This window comes from Aquarana catesbeiana, linkage group LG10 (genome assembly GCF_042186555.1).
Source record: "Aquarana catesbeiana isolate 2022-GZ linkage group LG10, ASM4218655v1, whole genome shotgun sequence".
NCBI classification, from domain to species: domain Eukaryota; kingdom Metazoa; phylum Chordata; class Amphibia; order Anura; family Ranidae; genus Aquarana; species Aquarana catesbeiana.
Window position 1 is genome coordinate 244567844 of NC_133333.1, and position 19015 is coordinate 244586858.

Genomic DNA, 19015 nt, shown 5'->3' on the forward strand with positions numbered 1-19015 from the left:
TCGGGAAGAGGGAGAGGAAGAGGGGGGCTGAGTGGCTGCCTCATAGGCCTCTGGGTTGTACTTGCTGCTTGGGCCAAAAGTTGCCAGGCAGCCCCTGACATGAAGGCAGAAAGGACAGTTATAATACAATTCAATACAGGAGGAATCAGAGGGCCCATCTCATCTTTAAATTATACAGCTGTATATAAGACCCCCTCATACATATCTATAAATACTATACCAAAATTCTGCAGACTGTCTGTCTCTCTAGCAAAAAATAAATAAAAACATGAGACCTCTGTTCTCAATCTCCTCTTAAGCTGGCCATTTACCAGTATATTTTTTGTTTGAACGTTTGTAGGGGAATTCTGAAAAATTGTTCATCAGAACATTTTTTCTTGCAATCATCGAGTCAACTGACTTCATTCGAAAGGCCTAAAAAATTTCATCCAGACCTGCTACACTATGTGAATGGAATCTCAGACGTCTCAAACAGGTTTCATTGAAATACGTCTCAATATTTTCCCAAATGCAAAATAAATTCACAGTTACAAGTTCATTTGTTCTAGAAAAATTTTCCATCCTGTTCCTTCAAATGTTCTCATGATTATGGTCGAAAACAAATGTCGTTAACCATTGGTAAATTTACTAATTTCTACTGGTATATGGCTAGCTTTAGACTGGCCATGCTGCAGTCATTATATTAAAAAATTGTTGTCCAGTGACTCCAGATTATTTGATCGTAGTAGACTCTCTTTTCTTTTTCTTTTTGTTCATTATGATCATTGAAATGAATTAGTGTACGTCCCAAACCCCACCTCCCGATCTCCAGAAACCAGGCTGAACATAGCAGCTTGGAAACAATTAAGGATTGCCAAGGGCAATAGCAGTGGGTGTACCTACAGGGGTCGCAATGGTGATCCACCCCCATGCATGTCGGGGGCCCGTGTGGCCCCTCTGTACGTCTGAATAGGAGCAGCGACGGGGCAGTTGCATAGCCACTCACAGCCCTCAATCTCCTGCTCTGCAGCCTCGGCTGCACTGAATGAATGGACAGGAATAACTCTGTACAGAGCTTCCTGTTCATTCTCTGTCTTAAAGGTGAAACATCAGAGGTCTGTGGCGGAACTTTAAGGGTCACAAAGGTTGCATTTGCGACTGGGCCCTGGCATTCCACCACCAGGCTCAGAGAAAAGGGCTCCGGCCGGGGGTCAGAGGGGCCCATCATGGTTTCTTGCATTGGGGGCCCTGAAGGTTTTAGTGACGCCACTGGGCAACAGTAATATTTCTTCAACTAGTTCACTGTTTACAGTTCTAATAAATCTCCCCAACAGCTGGAGGTTTTCAAAAATGGTGCAATGATATTTGGAGCTCAAACTCAACTGAGTACCTCGTGTCGACACTATTACTACGAAAGACAAACCTTCCTGACAATAGAAGGGTATGTACAGTTTCACATGGAATTGGCTATGATTTTCGTGAACTATTTACAGAATATGATTCTGATTTGTTCAGGGAGTCTTGAGACAAGGTAACCCCGACTGATGGGTCTTCATGACTCTCGTGACGTTGCCTTCAAGAAAACAAATAATTACGAAAACCTCCTTCTGTTAGCTACAAAAGTTCTCGAAGTTCCAGCTGTATCGGCCACCCACACAGTCAGGATACCAGAGTGACAGAAATCTGGATATAAGTATCATTACATTTCGCGTGGGTGTAAATATTACTCACAGGATCACATCTTGCCAACAGACAGTGAGGATTTCAGACAAATTTTAAGTTAGAATTGGAAAAAAAAAGTTAACCTCCTACACCATATATCTTGTTATTTTTGAAAAGGGAATGAATAGAAGGTAGCACTAGCAAGCATGGCAAAACACATTGCAACAATGCACGCTACAACCGTGTTTCTCAACCTTTTTTGAGGCAAGGCACCCTCTAAAATTAAGGACAGTCTCGAGGCGCCCCATTCTAAAATATAAAAAAAAACTATTCTAATAGTTTTACATAATACATCAATATCCACACACAAAGGAAACCCAACAGTAGCAGTAATTTATTCTTCTAAATCCAATACACTTTTGCACACTGGTACTGACTAGTATTCCAATGTTTCTTTTCTCCCTCAGTTTTTCTTCATCACTCTGCTAATGTGACCCCAGCGCTGACAGAGCGGAGCAGGTGAGGGGGGTCAAACAAGGATGCTGTGCAGATGAACAACATCCACCTTATCAACTGATGACATCATTGGTTGTTAGGACGCCGGCGGCTAGAAAGTCATGGTGCACAAGGAAAACCTGTGGCTTTGTGTAACTAAGAGGCAGGCTTCATCCACCTGCTAGCTTGTATACAATTTTGGGGCAATTTTTAGGCATTTTGCCAATGCACCCCTGAAGAAACCTCAAGGCACCCCTGGGCACCCTCGTTGAAAAAGGCTGCTCTACAACAATGTACAATACTTTGCATTCTGATGTTTCCTAGGCATTGGTGCAGGAGGGTCCCACTCTGTAGACTTAAAAGGGACCATGCTGGGCAATGCATCAAAATTTAACATGTAGAACTTTTTTTTCGCAGATTACTGCAATGCAGTGCAGTAATAAAAATGATTCCTGTATAAAATGACAGATTTTTTTCTTACCCATGTTTTACAAAACCCTGAAAACCACAGAAAAGTTGATGGCTCAAATTAACCCTTATGCTTTGTACACAACATCTGTGTGTCCCCTTGATTAGCTTGGTCTTAAAGTAAAACCGAAGGCAACATTTTATTTTTTGCATTTAGGATAGAGTAAGGGAGGGTTGTAATCCAGGGGCCCACCTGACCGCTGTGGCCCTTTCCATAGGTCCTGGTGCTCTTTCCTTTAGTCCCTGGGCACTTTCTTCTGGTCTGGATTTTTGAGTGCTATAGACGGCAGTGTTAAATCACAAAAGTCGCAAGCAAGTCACAAGCAAGTCGCAAGGAAGTCACAAGCAAGACCCACGACTTTGCGGGTCACAGCAGTGTGAAGGGAGTCTTATGGTCCCGCAGCTGTCTTGCCCCCCCACAGTGGTGGAATGCCAGAGCCCAGTCAGAAGTGCAACCTTTGTGACCCTGGTAGTTCCGCCCCTGTTGTAACCCTTGTCAGGTTTTTTTTTTTTTGGCCATCTATGTCCCATTGGGGCAATTTCTCCTTACATAAACAAAACTGGAGTGAGAAAAAAATCCCTTCAAAGTGGTTGTCACCAAAACTAGTGTCTTGTTCTGGGGTGACAACTCAAAATTTGGAATTTTTTGTTACCTTCGCTTGGTGATAACAATCACCAGGACAAATAGTTAGGGTGAATCTCCCTAATGGGGACAAAGACAGCAATAAAATCTCCAGAGTAGTTAAAGGTGCTGGAACCTTACATGTTTGAATCTGATTTTGTCACAGCTGTACTGGTGGTGAGCCACCAATGGTATGGTGGCTGCTTCCATACATCGAGTAACTAATACAGAAACCTTGGGAAATAAATGCAATGTTTAAGGTTCAAAAAATCCAAAAATAAGTTTTGTCTTCAGTTTTACTTTAATCACATTCTAGGCACAGATTTGCAACCACCTACAGAATGCCCCCTTTGGCAACCCAACTCCAGGCACCATTATTTTCATAGACTTACAGTGCTTAGCTTTCCTATGTAGTCATTTATGGTGGGCCTTCTTCAAAAAGCTTAAAGTGGAACTTTAGTCAGAAAATTAGGTCCCGCTAGATCACGTCCGGCTGGCCCCTTTTGCAGGTAAAGTTTTGTAAAACATTTATGCCGTGTACACACGAGTGGACTTTTCGACGGCTGAACTCCGAAGGACTTATCGACAGACTTTCGACGGAGTTCCGCCGAAACGAACTTGCCTACACACGATCACACCAAAGTCCGACTGATTCAAACGTGATGACGTACGACCCGACTAAAATAGGGAAGTTCATAGCCAGTAGCCAATAGCTGCCCTAGTGTCGGTTTTCATCCGTCGGACTAGCATACAGAAGACCGGATTTTTCGACCGGACTCGAGTCCGTCTGAAAGATTTGAAACATGCTCTATTTCTAAAGTCCGTCTGATTTTTCGACAGCAAAGGTCCGATGAAGCACACACACGATCGAATTGTTCCGGCGGATTCGTTACGTCGGACCTTTGCTGTCGAAAAGTCCGGTCGTGTGTACACGGCTGAAGAAAATGAGAAAATCCGGACAGCCGCACTCCAGGAAGATGTATTTCAAAAGTTGTTTATTGTAATAAATTCTTGAGCATACAGCATACAAAGCACTGTGGCAGAAAGTACAGGCAATCAGCTAACGCGTTTCGCGCTTATCCCAAGCGCTTACTCATAGCTAACAATAGAAGAAATAAAACCACATTTATATTATCTACTGGGAATCATGTGACCGTTTGATAATGCCGAGATCTGCATCAGGTGCAATAAAGCAGTAAAAAACATGTGCACCTGTTTGTGGATAGCCAATGCTATAGGTAGAAGATTCCTGTGAATGTTTAAATGTGTGTAAAAGTGGAAAAAAAATTTGGGAAAAAGAAAAAAAGAATTAGGGAAGAAAAAAAATAGTAGTTTTTTAGGAACCTGGTGAGGATTTTGCATGTGGAAAACGTTAAGATTAAATAATGAAAAATTAAAATTTAGAATTTGAAAATTAAAAACGAAATATGTGAATAATTAAATAAGTATGTAAAGAATAGTGAATGTAAGTGAACAATATTTAGTGTGATTAATGCTAAAAAACGTGTGTGTATAGATGTACAGGTTTGTGTTATGTGAAAAATAAAAATAAAAATAAAGAGGACAAATATGTCACCCTGTTTGTCATAAAAAAGGGGTTCTTTAGCAAAGGTGATAACAGTGTGTATATAAATAAATGAATAATGATTGCAAAAAAGTGATATAAAATTGTAAAAAGCTATATAAAAAAAGGGGAATGAGCTATGTGTACATTAACTAGTGGGTGTATATATAAAAAAGATGTTAAAATAGAGAAACTTTCATATCGTACGTGGTTACATGTGATAATAAAAAAAAATATGTGTACACGGCATAAGAATAAGTGGCTACACTGTTTAAAATCCAGTATTACACTGGATCTCTGAGGACATGTTCAGTTGCTATCCATTTTTAGGCAAATTTGTAGAGGCCTATCTGCTGACATCCCTGAAGCGGTATTAAACCCTCCTATCTTTTATAGCAAAGGGAGCTGCTTCCGTTTGATCTGCAACTGCCATGGTGCTGCACATGTGATCAGTTATGACACCGACCATTTGATGGTTTGACAGTTTGGTTGAGGATACAAGCAAATGTGACAGTTAGCAGTCCCGGCCATTCCAGGAAAGTAACTTTTTTGAAACCGTTAAATCGAAGGGTTTGGTTCCGCTTTATGATTTGCTGCTGTTCAGGGGCTCTGAGCTTAAGCAAAATGGCGGCCTCTGGCAAGAAGAAACAGGAGCAATGCTGGAGGCAATTTACAGCACACACTAATTTTGGTGGCATAATTATTAAGGTGGAATGTATTTTCCTTGCTAAAGAACATTATTTTTGATCAAGTTGTTATGGGTAAAGTTCTACTTTGGTACTCCCTTAGCCCCTTGACAACATCATTACTCCAAGACTGGTAGACACCAGTGCGTTGTGTCACCACCCCCTGTGTGGACAATGCAGCCAAGCATTTTGAGAACAGACGGGTGGGTAGAGACACAACACCAGCACTGGGGTCTATCATGGCTCTGATATCTCCAGGAGTACAGCAGGAGGTGTACTATCTGACAAAACGAAAAGAAGTCTTTTGAAGAAAGCCCACAGAGGTCAACACATACTAAGCACTATAAATCTATGGAAATTAAAGGAGCCTGGAGTTGGGCTTTAAGTAGGCCACTAAATTATCTGTAATAATAGTAACAAATCCAACTTTTTACAACACTCTTAAAAAAACGTTCACCTTTAGTAAAACAACAGTACAGTCAACGACTTACTTGTTCGCGGGATCACATTGCAAAGACTCCGGTTTCTGTACTTGCAGGACACCTATAAGAAATGAGAATGGATTACTAAAGAATTTCCATGTTAGTTGCTAATTCAGCATTATAAGGATATTACGAATGTGTGAATCACTTGTATGGGTGTATGTAAAACTCAGAATGACCCCAAATGTGGTCAGTGTGATATACAAAATTCCTGGCAGCATATGTAGGTAACTTATTGGTTTAGTGGAGATTATATATACAGTATATATACAGCAGGTAAAATAAGTATTGAACACGTTACCATTTTTCTAGGTAAATATATTTCTAAAGGTGCTATTCACATGAAATTTTCCCCACATGTCAGTTACAACCCATGTAATCCATACATACAAAGACACCAAAACAAATGAGTTCATAAATTAAGTTCTGTGTAATAAAATGGAAGGACACATGGAAAAAGTCTTGAACACATGAAGAAAGGGAGGTGCAAAAAGGCATGGAAAGCCAAGACACCAGCTGAAATCTATCAATAATTAGAAAGCAACCCTACCCCTTGTCAGTGCAAATTAATATCAGCTGGTTCAGTCTCAACTGATGGCCTATAAAAAGGTGTCTCATTACCAAGGTGTCACACAAGAAAAATCTCATGATGGGTAAATGCAAAGAGCTCTCTCAAAACCTTATTGTTGCAAAACATACTGATGGCATTGGTTACAGAAGGATTTCTAAACTTCTGAATGTTCCAGTGAGCACTGTTGGGGCCATAATCCGGAAGTGGAAAGAACATAATTTCACCATAATCTGGCCACGAACAGGTGCTCCTCACAAGAATTTCTGACAGAGTATTTAAGAGTTGTCCAAGAGCCAAGGACCACTTGTGGAGATCATCAAAAAGACCTGAAATTAGCAGGTACAATTGTTTCAAAGAAAACAATAAGTAATGCACCCAACCGCCATGGCCTGTATGCACGCTCACCATGGAAGACTCCATTGCTGAAGAAAAAGCATGCTGAAGCTCGTTTAAGTTTGCTGCACAACATTTAGACAAGCCTGTGAAATACCGGGAGAATATAGTCTGGTCAGATGAGACCAAAATGGAACTCTTTGGATGCCATAATACACACCATATTTGGAGGTCAAATGGCACATCACCCCAAAAACACCCCCCATACCAACAGTGAGGTTTGGAGGTGGGGACATCATGGTGTGCGGCTGTTTTTCTGCATACGGTACTGGAAAACCTAATGTCATTGAAGGAAGGATGAATGGAAAAATGTATATATATCTGTGTATCATCCATGAATATATCTAATTGAAGTGTTCAAAATACTGTATCAAATGTTAAAAAAAATCAAGAAAACACAATATTGTGCATATAAAGTGTCCAAATGAAATATCCAAAAATCAAAAAAACACACAATTTTGTGCACGTCAAACTTCCAATACTCGGCGAACAGCAAAGCAGTAGATCTTCCACCACCATCACCAGCCACACATCCTACTCACCACAATCCGATGACACCCAATAACAGGTAGTCATAAATGCTTTCGGAAGATGCCTATGAAGAATCTCACGATCACGGCTTCAATCCGAACGGTTATGTAGTCAGGATTTCAGTGAACCTATTCAGGTACTTGTGGATGTTTGTGGAAAATCTCGATGTGGAAATAATCATATCATAGCATTGATCCAAATCTGTGCCAAGGATTAAAAGAAGAAGAAAAGGCCTCCTCCCATGGTGAAGTATGTCATAAATGTAATCAAAAATGTAAGTAAAAACAAGTAAAATCTTCATAGCAGAAAAACAGTTTAACATAACCATGTGTTGGAGATGCCCTTGGCCCTCCAACTGTGTTTGAAACTCTACATTTTTGACATACTTCACCATGGGAGGCCTTTTCTTCTTCTTTTAATCCTTGGCACCGATTTGGATCAATGCTATGATATGATTATTTCCACATCGAGATTTTCCACAAACATCCACAAGTACCTGAATAGGTTCACTGAAATTCTGACTACATAACCGTTCTGATTGAAGCCGTGGTCGTGAGATTCTTCATTGGCATCTTCCGAAAGCGCTTATGACTACCTGTTATTGGGTGTCATCGGATTCTGGTGAGTAGGATGTGTGTCCAATCACGGATGATCATGATGTCAATAGGAAGAGCCGTTGATTGGCTTTTCCTCACTCGCGTCTGACAGACGCGAGTAGAGGAGAGCCAATCGGCGACTCTCCTGACGGGGGGGTCTGCGCTGATTGATAAACCTCCCCTCCCCCCTCAGATGACCACACTGGACCACCAGGGATAGCCACTAGGACCACCAGGGAAGGGGCAACATGTGGATGGCCAGGTATGTACCCCATGGCCATCCACATGTGCCCAATGTGCCCAGTCAGTGCCAATCAGTGCCCACAAATGGGCACTAATTGGCACCATTATATTGCAGCGATGCCCAGCAATGCCACCCTTAGGGGCATCAGTGCCAATCAGTGTCATCAGTGCCACCTACCAGTGTCCATCAGTGCCACCTGTCAGTGCCCACCAGTGCCCACCTATCAGTGCCCATCAGTGCCCATCTGTGCCACCCATAAGTACCCACCAGTGCCACCCATAAGTACCCATCAATGCCACCTAAGAGTGCCCATCAGTGCCGCCTATGAGTGCCCATCGGTGCCACCTATGAGTGCCCATCGGTGCCGCATACCAATGCCACCTATCAGTGCCCATCAGTGCCACCTGTCAGTGCCCATCAGTGCCGCCTATCAGTGCCCATCATCAGTGCCCGTCAGTGCCAACTCATCAGTGCCACCTCATTGGTGCCACCTCATTGGTGCCCATCGTGCCAACTTATCAGTGCCCGTCAGTGCAGCCATATCAGTGCCCGTCATTGAAGAAGAAAACGTACTTATTTACAAAAAATGTTAACAGAAACAAAGACAAACTTGTTTTTTTTTTTCAAAATTTTCAGTCTTTTTTTATTTTTTGCGCAAAAAATAAAAACCGCAGAGGTGATCAAATACCACCAAAAGAAAGCTCTATTTGTGGGAACAAAATTATAAAAAAATTGTTTGAGTACAGTGTAGCATGACCGCGCAATTGTCATTCAAATTATGACAGCGCTGAAAGCTGAAAATTGGCCTGGGCGGGAAGGTGTCTAAGTGCCCAGTATTGAAGTGGTTAAAGAGGAAGTAAACTTTCCCACTATGATGCTTCTTTTCATTTAGTCCAATATAATAAGTAATTATCAAACTATAGCCACTGTAATCCAGCCCAAATCACATATTACTTACTGTTTAAAGAAACTTTAAAAAACTTGTTTCCAGGGGTAAGGCAGCGCCATCTTAAGTATTGCTTTCTGAGTCCACAGTAGAGTGTATTTCCGCCCTTACATTGAGCACTTCCTGTACTGTTAACCAAGCCTCCTTCTCAATCCAACGTTTCTATGGAAACCCTGCTTCCCTGCTCATAGCTGACTTGTTTTATTTCATAGTATTTACTTGTGCCGATTAACTAGTGATTGCCTATGTCAGTCTTATCAGCTTCAGCTGATAAGACTGCAGTAATGCTGTCTGATACCCAGGTTTTTCACTCCATGTGATGTCCCATGGTCACATGGGGTGTAGTAGGAAGCTCTGAGTGATTATGAAGTCTCCTGGGATTTCCGTGTTGTGCTGTAGGAAGTCCTGATAATAGACAGACAAGCACACAGAGTGTGCTGTAAATCAGGGGAGATCTGGGCATGCTCAGTGACGTCATTCTAAAGAACAAAAAGGATTACAACAATACTAAGCAAGCAAGGAGATATCTACAAGCGGTGTCCATTAGGGGTTTTCTATGCAGATTTATATGGGACAAAGTTGTGGGGGAGAGTTTACAACCACATTAACCACTTGCCGCCAACCATATAGCAGAATGACGTCGGCAAAGTGGTTTCAATACCCTGACTGGACGTCATATGACGTCCTCAGGATATTGAGCCGCTGCGCGCCCCCGGGGGCGCGCATCGCGGCGATCGTTGTTGCGGGGTGTCAGTCTGACACCCCGCAACACCGATCTAGGTAAAGAGTCTCTGACGGAGACTCTTTACCACGTGATCAGCCGTGTCCAATCACGGCTGATCACGATGTAAATAGGAAGAGCCGGTGATCGGCTTTACCTCACTCGCGTCTGACAGACGCGAGTAGAGGAGAGCCGATGGGCTGCTATCCTGACAGGGGGGGTCTGTGCTGATTGTTTATCAGCGCAGCCCGCCCTCGGATCCTACCCAGGACCACCAGGGAAGCTGCCCAGGACCACCAGGGAAACCAGCCACACTGGACCACCAGCTATGCCCCCTAGACCCCCAGGGAAATACTGATCTGTGCAAAGGCAGCTGCCAATCAATGCCCAGGCAGCTGCCAATCAGTGCCCACTCCCATGCCTACCACTGCCAGTGCCACCAGGGATGCCCATCAGTGCCGCGTATCAGTGCCCATAAGTACCACGTATCAGTGCCCATCAGTGCCACGTATCAGTGCCCATCAGTGCCGCCTATCAGTGCCCAGCAGTGCCGCCTATCAGTGCCCATCAGTGCCACCCATAAGAACCCATCTGTACAGCCTTTCAGTGCCCATAGGTGTTGCCTAACAGTGCCCATCAGTGCCCACCAGTGCCACCCAGTGCCATCTATCAATGCCCATCAGTGCTGCATATCAGTGCCACCCATCAGTGCCGCCTACCAGTGCCCATCAATGCCGCATATCAGTGCCCATCGTCAGTGCCCATCGTCAGTGCCCGTCAGTGCCCGCTCATTGGTGCCACCTCATCGCTGCCGCCTTATCAGTGCCTGTCAGTGCCGCCTTATCAGTGCCCATCAGTGAAGGAGAAAACGTACTTATTTACAAAATTTTTAAACAAAAACAAAAGCAAAACTTTTATTTTTTTCAGAATTTTCGGTCTTTTTTTTATCTGTTTCGCAAAAAATAAAAACCGCAGAGGTGATCAAATACCACCAAAAGAAAGCTCCATTTGTGGGAACAAAACGATAAAAATTTAGTTTGGGTACAGTGTTGTATGACGGCGCAATTGTCATTCAAACTGCGACAGCACTGAAAGCTGAAAATTGGTCTGGGCAGGAAGGTGTCTAAGTGCCCGGTATTGAAGTGGTTAAGTAAGTTTTAATTCCCCACAAGATGTATATTTTGGCTGGTGAATAGCTAGTTCTAGTTCTAAAATACCAATTCACCTCTCTAGGAGCAGGAAAATCAATGGAGAACATAGGCATTGTCATCAGACAATTCTCGGGAGCCAGGTGGACATACAAATACAGCAGAATCTCAGAGAAGTTGGATATAACCTGGAACTTTTTAGGCATTTGGAGTATTTTCTTTCGAGGATTTACCTATCCATGCATTTAGATCAGCAGCAAACACTTATAAATTGTGTGTAGCCCCCCCCTTGTCCTAAGCAGGGGCTACTATGTCAATGTAGTTTTTAGCTGGGATGTTTTTGTCTCAGACTGATGTATAGTTTTTCACCAGTTTTTTTTCCAGAGCTTAAAGGGTAAATCCACTTTCGTGAGAAAAAAAATGAGTAAATGAAAAATTGAATGTTATTAAAAATGACCTTAATTTTTCAATCTGCAGCCACTGTAATATTCTGTAAAATGCAATATGGCAACCTGGAGGTGTTCTGCACACAGATGGTGTATAGAGCCCCCCCCCCCAGAAATGCCATTTCCTTGCTTGTGTGATTGGCTCACTGATTTTCCCAGAAGTCTGCACTGAGATACAAATCAGATTTGTGGCATCCCCTGCAACAAAAATGTCATTTTTTGGTGAGATACTCCCAATGGGGAAATTATAACTAAAGGGGTGCAGACCCTGCCACTTTCCACATTCGAATCCCTGCAGGTGCAGCAGCTGATTGATAATTATCAAATCATTCCCATACACATGGACACAGACAAACAAACAGCTATTTCTTTAGAATAACAAAAGGTAGGAATCTGCAAAAAAAAGTGTGTTAAAATCCCTGCAATTTAAATAGATTTTTTTCTCAACAAAAAGTGATTGTAATTCCCCGCACACACGATCGGGCATTGATCGGACATTCTGACAACAAAATCCATCAGATTTTTTCCGACGGATGTTGGCTCAAGCTTGCCTTGCATACACACGGCCGCACAAAGTTGTCGGAAAATCCGATCGTTCTGAACGCGGTGACGTAAAACGCGTACGCCGGGACTATAAACGGGGCAGTAGCCAATAGCTTTCGTCTCTTAATTTATTCTGAGCATGCGTGGCACTTTGTGCGTCGGATTTGTCCACACACGGTCGGAATTTGAAGGATCGGATTTTGTTGGCGGAAAATTTTATAGCCTGCTCTCAAACTTTGTGTTGTCGGTAATTCCGATGGAAAAAGTCCGGTGGAGCCCACACACGATCGGAATTTCCGACAACACAATCCGATCGCACTTTCTCCGTCGGAAAATCCGACCGTGTGTACGGGGCATTACTCTTTACGTTGGCTTGTGATTTCTTATCGATGCCAATAAATGTCGCTGGTATCACTGGTCATAGTATGAGATTTCACAAACAAAACTAAGTTATGAATATTTTTTTTTTTTTCAGCCAATCCAGTAGGAGGTTTATGGCACTGGTGCATGCTGGGGGGGGTGTATAAATATATAGGACAGGCATTACGCTTGCTCTCTTTCCAAGCCTAAGGAGGTCCTGCTGGATGGAGATCTGCTGTTAGGCCCAATGTCAAAATCCCAATAAAATACATGTACGTTTTTGGTTGTAACATGACAAAATGTGGGAAATTTAAAGGGGGTATGAATACTTTTTTAAGGCACAGTATATAGTTGATTTCCTGAAGAGTTCCTTTGCTGATCAAATGGGCATCCCAAAAGAACCCCTTTCCCATCCAAGTTCAATTCCCCTAAATTAAAAAAAAAAACAAAAAACGAAGCGGAAAGGACTGTTTCTTGTCTACAGATAGAGTGGGAAATTCATGTGCCTGGCTGTGCAGGGTGCGGAGATATACACCGTATTCACCAGCCGCTCCTGTGTGGGTAGCTCTACGTGTGTTTTTCCAAAAGCCTCAAAGCAGAGATGACTGTGAAAGTGTAAAATGAGGACGTGACCCGGTTGCTCTGTGTATTGCCCTATTAGCCGTACACCCGGGTTTCAGAAAAGTCCAATGTGGAGGATTAGATGGCAGTGAGATGTGTATGTGTGAAGGACTGACAGGTGCCTCATATACATAGCTCTGATCTGTCCTGGAACCAAGGTTATGTGTAATGTAATTCCTATCCTATATCTGTCATCAGCTACACATCTGATCCGCCGCCTTCGATTTGTCCCCATAGACTAAGAATTCTATGCATCGCGAGCAACCTCTACATACAATATCAGGGTTATTTAAAAAAGGGGGCGCAAGGGGGGCAATGGTGATGTATACGGTGCAATACCAGCACATAACAATCGATTCGATCTGTAATAAGATATTAATTATATGGCTTAGGTGGGTAGATATCAAATAAAACTGGGTACACACTAGAACAGCACGATTCTGGAAAAAATGGGAAGCACCATTTTCGTTGCTTAGAATAAAGATCGCGATTCTCGGCGTAACATCAACTTTCACATTATACAAAAAAAAAATTGGGCTAACTTTACTGTTTTGTTATTTTTTTTTTTTAATTCATTAACCACCTCCCGTCTGCGCTATAGAAGAAAGACGGCTACAGCGCGGACCTAATTTGCCGGGAGGGCGTCCCATGCTCGAGCGGCCTGCGCGCCCCCTGCAGGGCATGCACGGCGCGCTCCGTGATCAGTGAGTCTATGGGACTCGGCTGATCACAGATCGGAGTAAGGGGTCGATCCCGACCCCTTACCACGTGATCAGCTGTCAGCCAATGACAGCTGATCATGTGATGTAAACAGAGCCGGTAATTGGCTATTTTTTCCATTCACGCTGGTAGCGTGAGGAAAAAAAAAAAAGAAGCCGATCACCGGCGGCTTTGAGAGGGTCATCGATCCCGATTGTGGAGAGCCTCTGCAGAAGCTTCTGTGCTCACCTGTGCCACCTACCAGTGCCCACCAGCGCCACATACCAGTGCCCACAGTACCATCCATCAGTTCCCACAGTGTCACCTATCGGTGCCCACAGTGTCACCTATCAGTGCCCACAGTGCCACCTATAAATGTCACCAATCAGTTCCTCATCACCAGTGCTGCCTATCACTACCACCTACCAGTGCCCATCAGTGCCACCTACCAGTGCCCATCAGTGCCACCTATCAGTGCCCATAAGTGACACATATCAGTGCCACCTACCAGTGCCCATCAGTACCACCTCTCAGTGCCCATAAGTGACACCTATCAGTGCCACCCATCAGTGTAACTCATCAGTGCCACCCATCAGTGCCACCCATCAGGGCCCATCAGTGCGGTCTTATCAGTGCCTATCAGTGTCACCTTATCTGTGCCTATCAGTGCAGCCCATCAGTGCCCATCAGTGCAGCCCATCAGTGCCCATCAGTGCAGCCCATCAGTGCCCATCAGTGCAGCCCATCAGTGCTCATCAGTGCAGCCTCATCAGCGAATATCAATGAAGGAGAAAAATTACCCGTTTGCAAAATTTTCTAACAGACTATGAAACTTGTTTTTTTTTTTTTCCAAAAATTTTTGTCTTTTTTTGTTTGTTTAGCAAAAAATAAAAACCCAAGTGGTGATTAAATACCACCAAAAGAAAGCTCCATTTGTGTGAAAAAAATGATAAAAGTTTCATTTGGGTTCAGTGTTGTACGACTGCTCAATTGTCATTCAAAGTGTGACAGCGCTGAAAGCTGAAAATTGGTTTGTACAGGAGGGGGGTTTAAATGCCCAGTAAGCAAGAGGTTAAAGTGTATTTTTTCCTCAAAAAATTGCATTTGAAAGACCGCTGCGCAAATACAGTGTGACATAAAGTATTGCAACAACCGCCATTTTATTCTCTAGGGTCTCTGCTAAAAAAAAAATATATATATATATATATATATATAATGTTTGGGGGTCCTAAGTAATTTTATGGCAGAAAATACTAATTTTAACTTGTAAGCAACAAGTGTCAGAAAAGGCTAAAGCCTCGTACACACGATCAGATTTTCGGCGGGGAATTGTGTGAGGACAGACTGTTGGCCTAAAATCCGACCGTTAGTACGCTCCATCACACAATTATTGTCCAACTTTCGGCCAACAAGTGTTGGATGGCAGGCTAGTAAATTTTTGGCGGACAACGGTCTGTTGTCAGATTTTCCTATGGTTTGTACACAAGTCCGTCACACAAAAGTTGAAAAGTACAAACACGCCATGCTCGGAATCAATGCTCACCAAACACGACATTAGCAGAAGTTGCCCAAAGGGTGGCGTTCAAGAGCTGAAATTCCTCGTAGTACGTCACTACGTTCGTGTTTGTTGGCCGACAATCGTGTACCGTTTGTATGCAAGACAAGTTCACGGCGCACGCCATTCGGACAAAAGTCTGACGCTTTGTTGGCCAACAATTCGATCGTGTGTACGAGGCTTTAGTCTTTAAGTGGTTAGACTTCCCTCATTTACAGACCGGAATTCATTCCATTGATCTAAAAGAACCAAATGTTACAATGTTTCTTTTTATCTCAGCACTGAGCAATGTTGATAAACATTTGCCAGATGGTTGTTGTTATTTTTTTATTTGTCAGAGAACGGCTCTGCACTTGTTACATGAACGAATCGTGGATTAAGATCAGTTTGAATCGAGATCGCGATTTTTTAACGATTAATTATGCAGAAAGACAGATACCTGCATCCACCATAGCTCAGTGGGCGAGAATCCTGCATCCACATTAGAGACACATGCGCAGCTAAGCGTTAAGTTAGGATACTGCTCTGTGCTTTGTGTTCCGGTACTGCTCAGTGCGCATGCGCAGGAAGGACGTCATCACAGCCTGGCCATTGGCCAGTCAAATGCCCAAAAAGTGTGAACCCAGAACCCGTTTGGGAGGTAAGTCTGCCATAATGTGCTAATATGCGGTGCATACTGGTACATTATGGCATAAAGCTCCCAGGGGCTATTTTTTTTATGACATGGTTTAATTCCACTTTAATACTGGAATTGTCAGTTACAATTACATTATAGAACACAAAATTTTAGATTTTTTTAACCACATCCCGCCCAGGCTATAGCAGAATGACGGCCTGGTGGTGGTTTCATTATCCTGACTGGGCGTCATATAACGTCCAGCAGGGCAAGCCGCTCGCACAGCAATCGGTAGCGCTGTGTGTCGCCGTGACACACTGCAGCTACGATCTCGGTAAAGAGCCTATGACGTAGGTTCATGACCATGTGATCAGATGTGTCCAATAACAGTTGATCACATAGTAACCAGGAAGATCGCTGACAGGGTGCGGGTAGAGGAGAGCCGATCAGTGGCTCTCCTGACGGGGGGGGGGGGGGTCTGCACTGATAATCAGCACATTGATAATCAGCAGTGCCCACAGTAATGCCCACAAGTACCCACCAGGGATGCCAATCCGTGCCCACAAGGGATGCCAATCTGTGCCCACCAGGAATGCCAAACAGTGCCCACTAGGAATGCTAATCAGTGCCCATCAGGGATGCCAATCTGTGCCCATCAGGGATGCCAATCAGTGCCCATCAGGGATGCCTGTCAGTGTCTTTTCATCAGTGCTGCCTATCAGTGCCATCTATAAGTGCCCATTATTGTCCATCAATGCCATCTATCAGTGCCCATCATTGCCACCTATCAGTGCCCATTAGCGCCACCCATCAGTGCTGTATATCAGTGACACCTATCAATGCCCATCAGTACTGCTTATCAGTGCCGCCTATCAGTGCTCATCAGTGCTGCATATCATTGCCGCCTATCAGTGCCCATCAGTGCTGCATATCAGTGCCTCATAATCAGTGCTCATCAGTACAACCTCATCAGTGCCCATCAGTAAAGGAGAAAATTTTACCGATGGGAACTTATTTACACAATTTCCTAACAGAAACAAAGAAAAAAGTTTTTTTCAACATTTGTGGTCTTTTTTTTACTTGTTTAGCAAGAAATAAAAAAAAACGCAGAGGTGATCAAATACCACAATAAGAAAGCTCTATTTGTGGGGAAATTATAAAAGTTTCATACGGATACAGCGCTGCAGCACCGCGCAATTGTCAGTCAAAACGTGACATACTGAAGGCTGAAAATTGTGGGCAGGAAGGGGGTGAAAGTGCCCGGTATTGAAGTGGTTAAAATATTTTTTTTCGAATTGTCAGCTCAATATCAAAAAGAAAAAGAAAAGGTTTCTAGAAATAACTGTGTACCAAATAAAACACTTTTATGTCCAAAAATAGATAACAAATGATTTAAGTATGCAAACTGATCACAGAGTCATAGTCAAGTTAGCCGACACACATGCTGATGCTGCTAAATTTGACCCGGGCATCGAGACACCATTGACCCTCGATCGTGAAAGGGTTAAACATAAGTGCCATTGCTGTGCTGCTACAACCTGCCTCACAAGGTTGCGATCTTATTTTATAGGTGACAAATTAGCACTTTACAGGTGAAGAAGATTCAGGGACACCACGGAACGAACAGGTGACAAGTATTTGAGAAAACAGATGTCTTTGATTCTGCACAAAAGTAACGCAATATGAAGAAAAAAATAAAAAGACGATTCTGATTCTTAAGGACCGTTAAATCGTCTTTGACGTGTTTGTTTTTCGGAAATGTTTGGATTCTTCTCTCCTTGGGGAAAACGCCTACAGGATCACTATGAAGGAAATGACAAGGCTTTATTGTTTACAACACATCTGTATGTAACAGACAACTAACATTCCTTCCAGAGATAGGAGAACGAGAAACCAACCCTAGATCTGAGGAGGATCTCAACTTTTTATTTCGTTCTCTTTTGTGGCTCCAAGAGTCAACGTACCGAGAACCCAACTGCCATTGTTTTTTGATCTAAAAAATGTTTGCTACCCCAAGAAAAATGCTCAGTTGGTACTAAGGGGCCCAAAGTGTGCCAAGAAAATATCCCCCACACCATTACACCCCCACCACCAGCCTGAACCGGTGATATAAGGCAGGATGGATCCATGCTTTCATGTTGTTTACACCAAATTCTGACCCGTCCATCTGAATGTCGCAGCCAGGGGTGGCCCGTCCATTAAGGGCGCACGGGCGCCACCAGCCCCCCCCCCATCCTACTGCCGTCTCCCTTATCCATGCCCCTTTCAGGACACTGGCGCATGGATTCCAAAGGCTCTAACAGACTTCAATATTGGGTGGGCTCGGGTCGCAGAGAGTGCGCTCTGAGCCCACCCAGGTGTCTTACAACAGTGAATGAACATTTGCTGTTGTAACACTGATCCTCCTCCTGGCCAATCAGGAAGCGGGCTTTGACACCGGTCACCCGAAGGACAGGCAATCCTATTGAACGCCTAGTAGGAGGAGGGGAGGAGCTGGAAGCCGCCATGGAGGACAGGACTCGGGGTCGAGCCGCTACACGCTGCCTGCCACCCGCCACGATGGGGTAAGTTCCGGATGTGCTGCTCGAGGGGGGGTTGTTGTGTGCCACTCGGGGGGGGGGATAGGTGGTTGTTTGCCGCCACCCCCCCAAAAAAAAAAGAACCAGCAGCCGCCACTGGCCACAGCTGAAATCGAGACTCATCAGACCAGGTAACCTTTTTCCAATCTTCTATTGTCCAATTTTGGTGATCCTGTGTGACTTGTAGCCTCAGTTGCCTGTTCTTAGCTGAGAGGAGTGGCACCCGGTGTGGTCTTCTGCTGCTGTAGCCCACCTGCTCCAAGGTTCGATGTGTTGTGCCTTTAGAGATGATATTCTGCATACCTTGGTTATAACAAGTCATTATTTGAGTTACTTTTGCTTTTCTATTAGCGGTGGCTGGTCCATAAGTTGCGCAGGGGCACCACCGCCCTAGTTTATATGCAGGGCACCGGACTAATAGGCCCTAATTGGCTTGTAAAAGGTTGTCCTCCCACTTGTGATACTAGCAAATCAATATTTGCCATCGG

The 19015-nt window shown here is 43.7% G+C and overlaps 1 protein-coding gene across 4 annotated transcripts in view; it reads right to left on the bottom strand.

The window, feature by feature from the left end:
* Positions 1-19015, bottom strand: part of PKNOX2 (PBX/knotted 1 homeobox 2) — a 763496-nt gene that overhangs the window by 524315 nt on the left and 220166 nt on the right. For all 4 annotated transcript variants that reach the window (XM_073603571.1, XM_073603573.1, XM_073603570.1 and 1 more), the window contains exon 2: positions 5968-6019. The gene's annotated coding sequence lies outside the window, so the exon portion shown is untranslated. The remainder of the gene's footprint in view (positions 1-5967; positions 6020-19015) is intronic.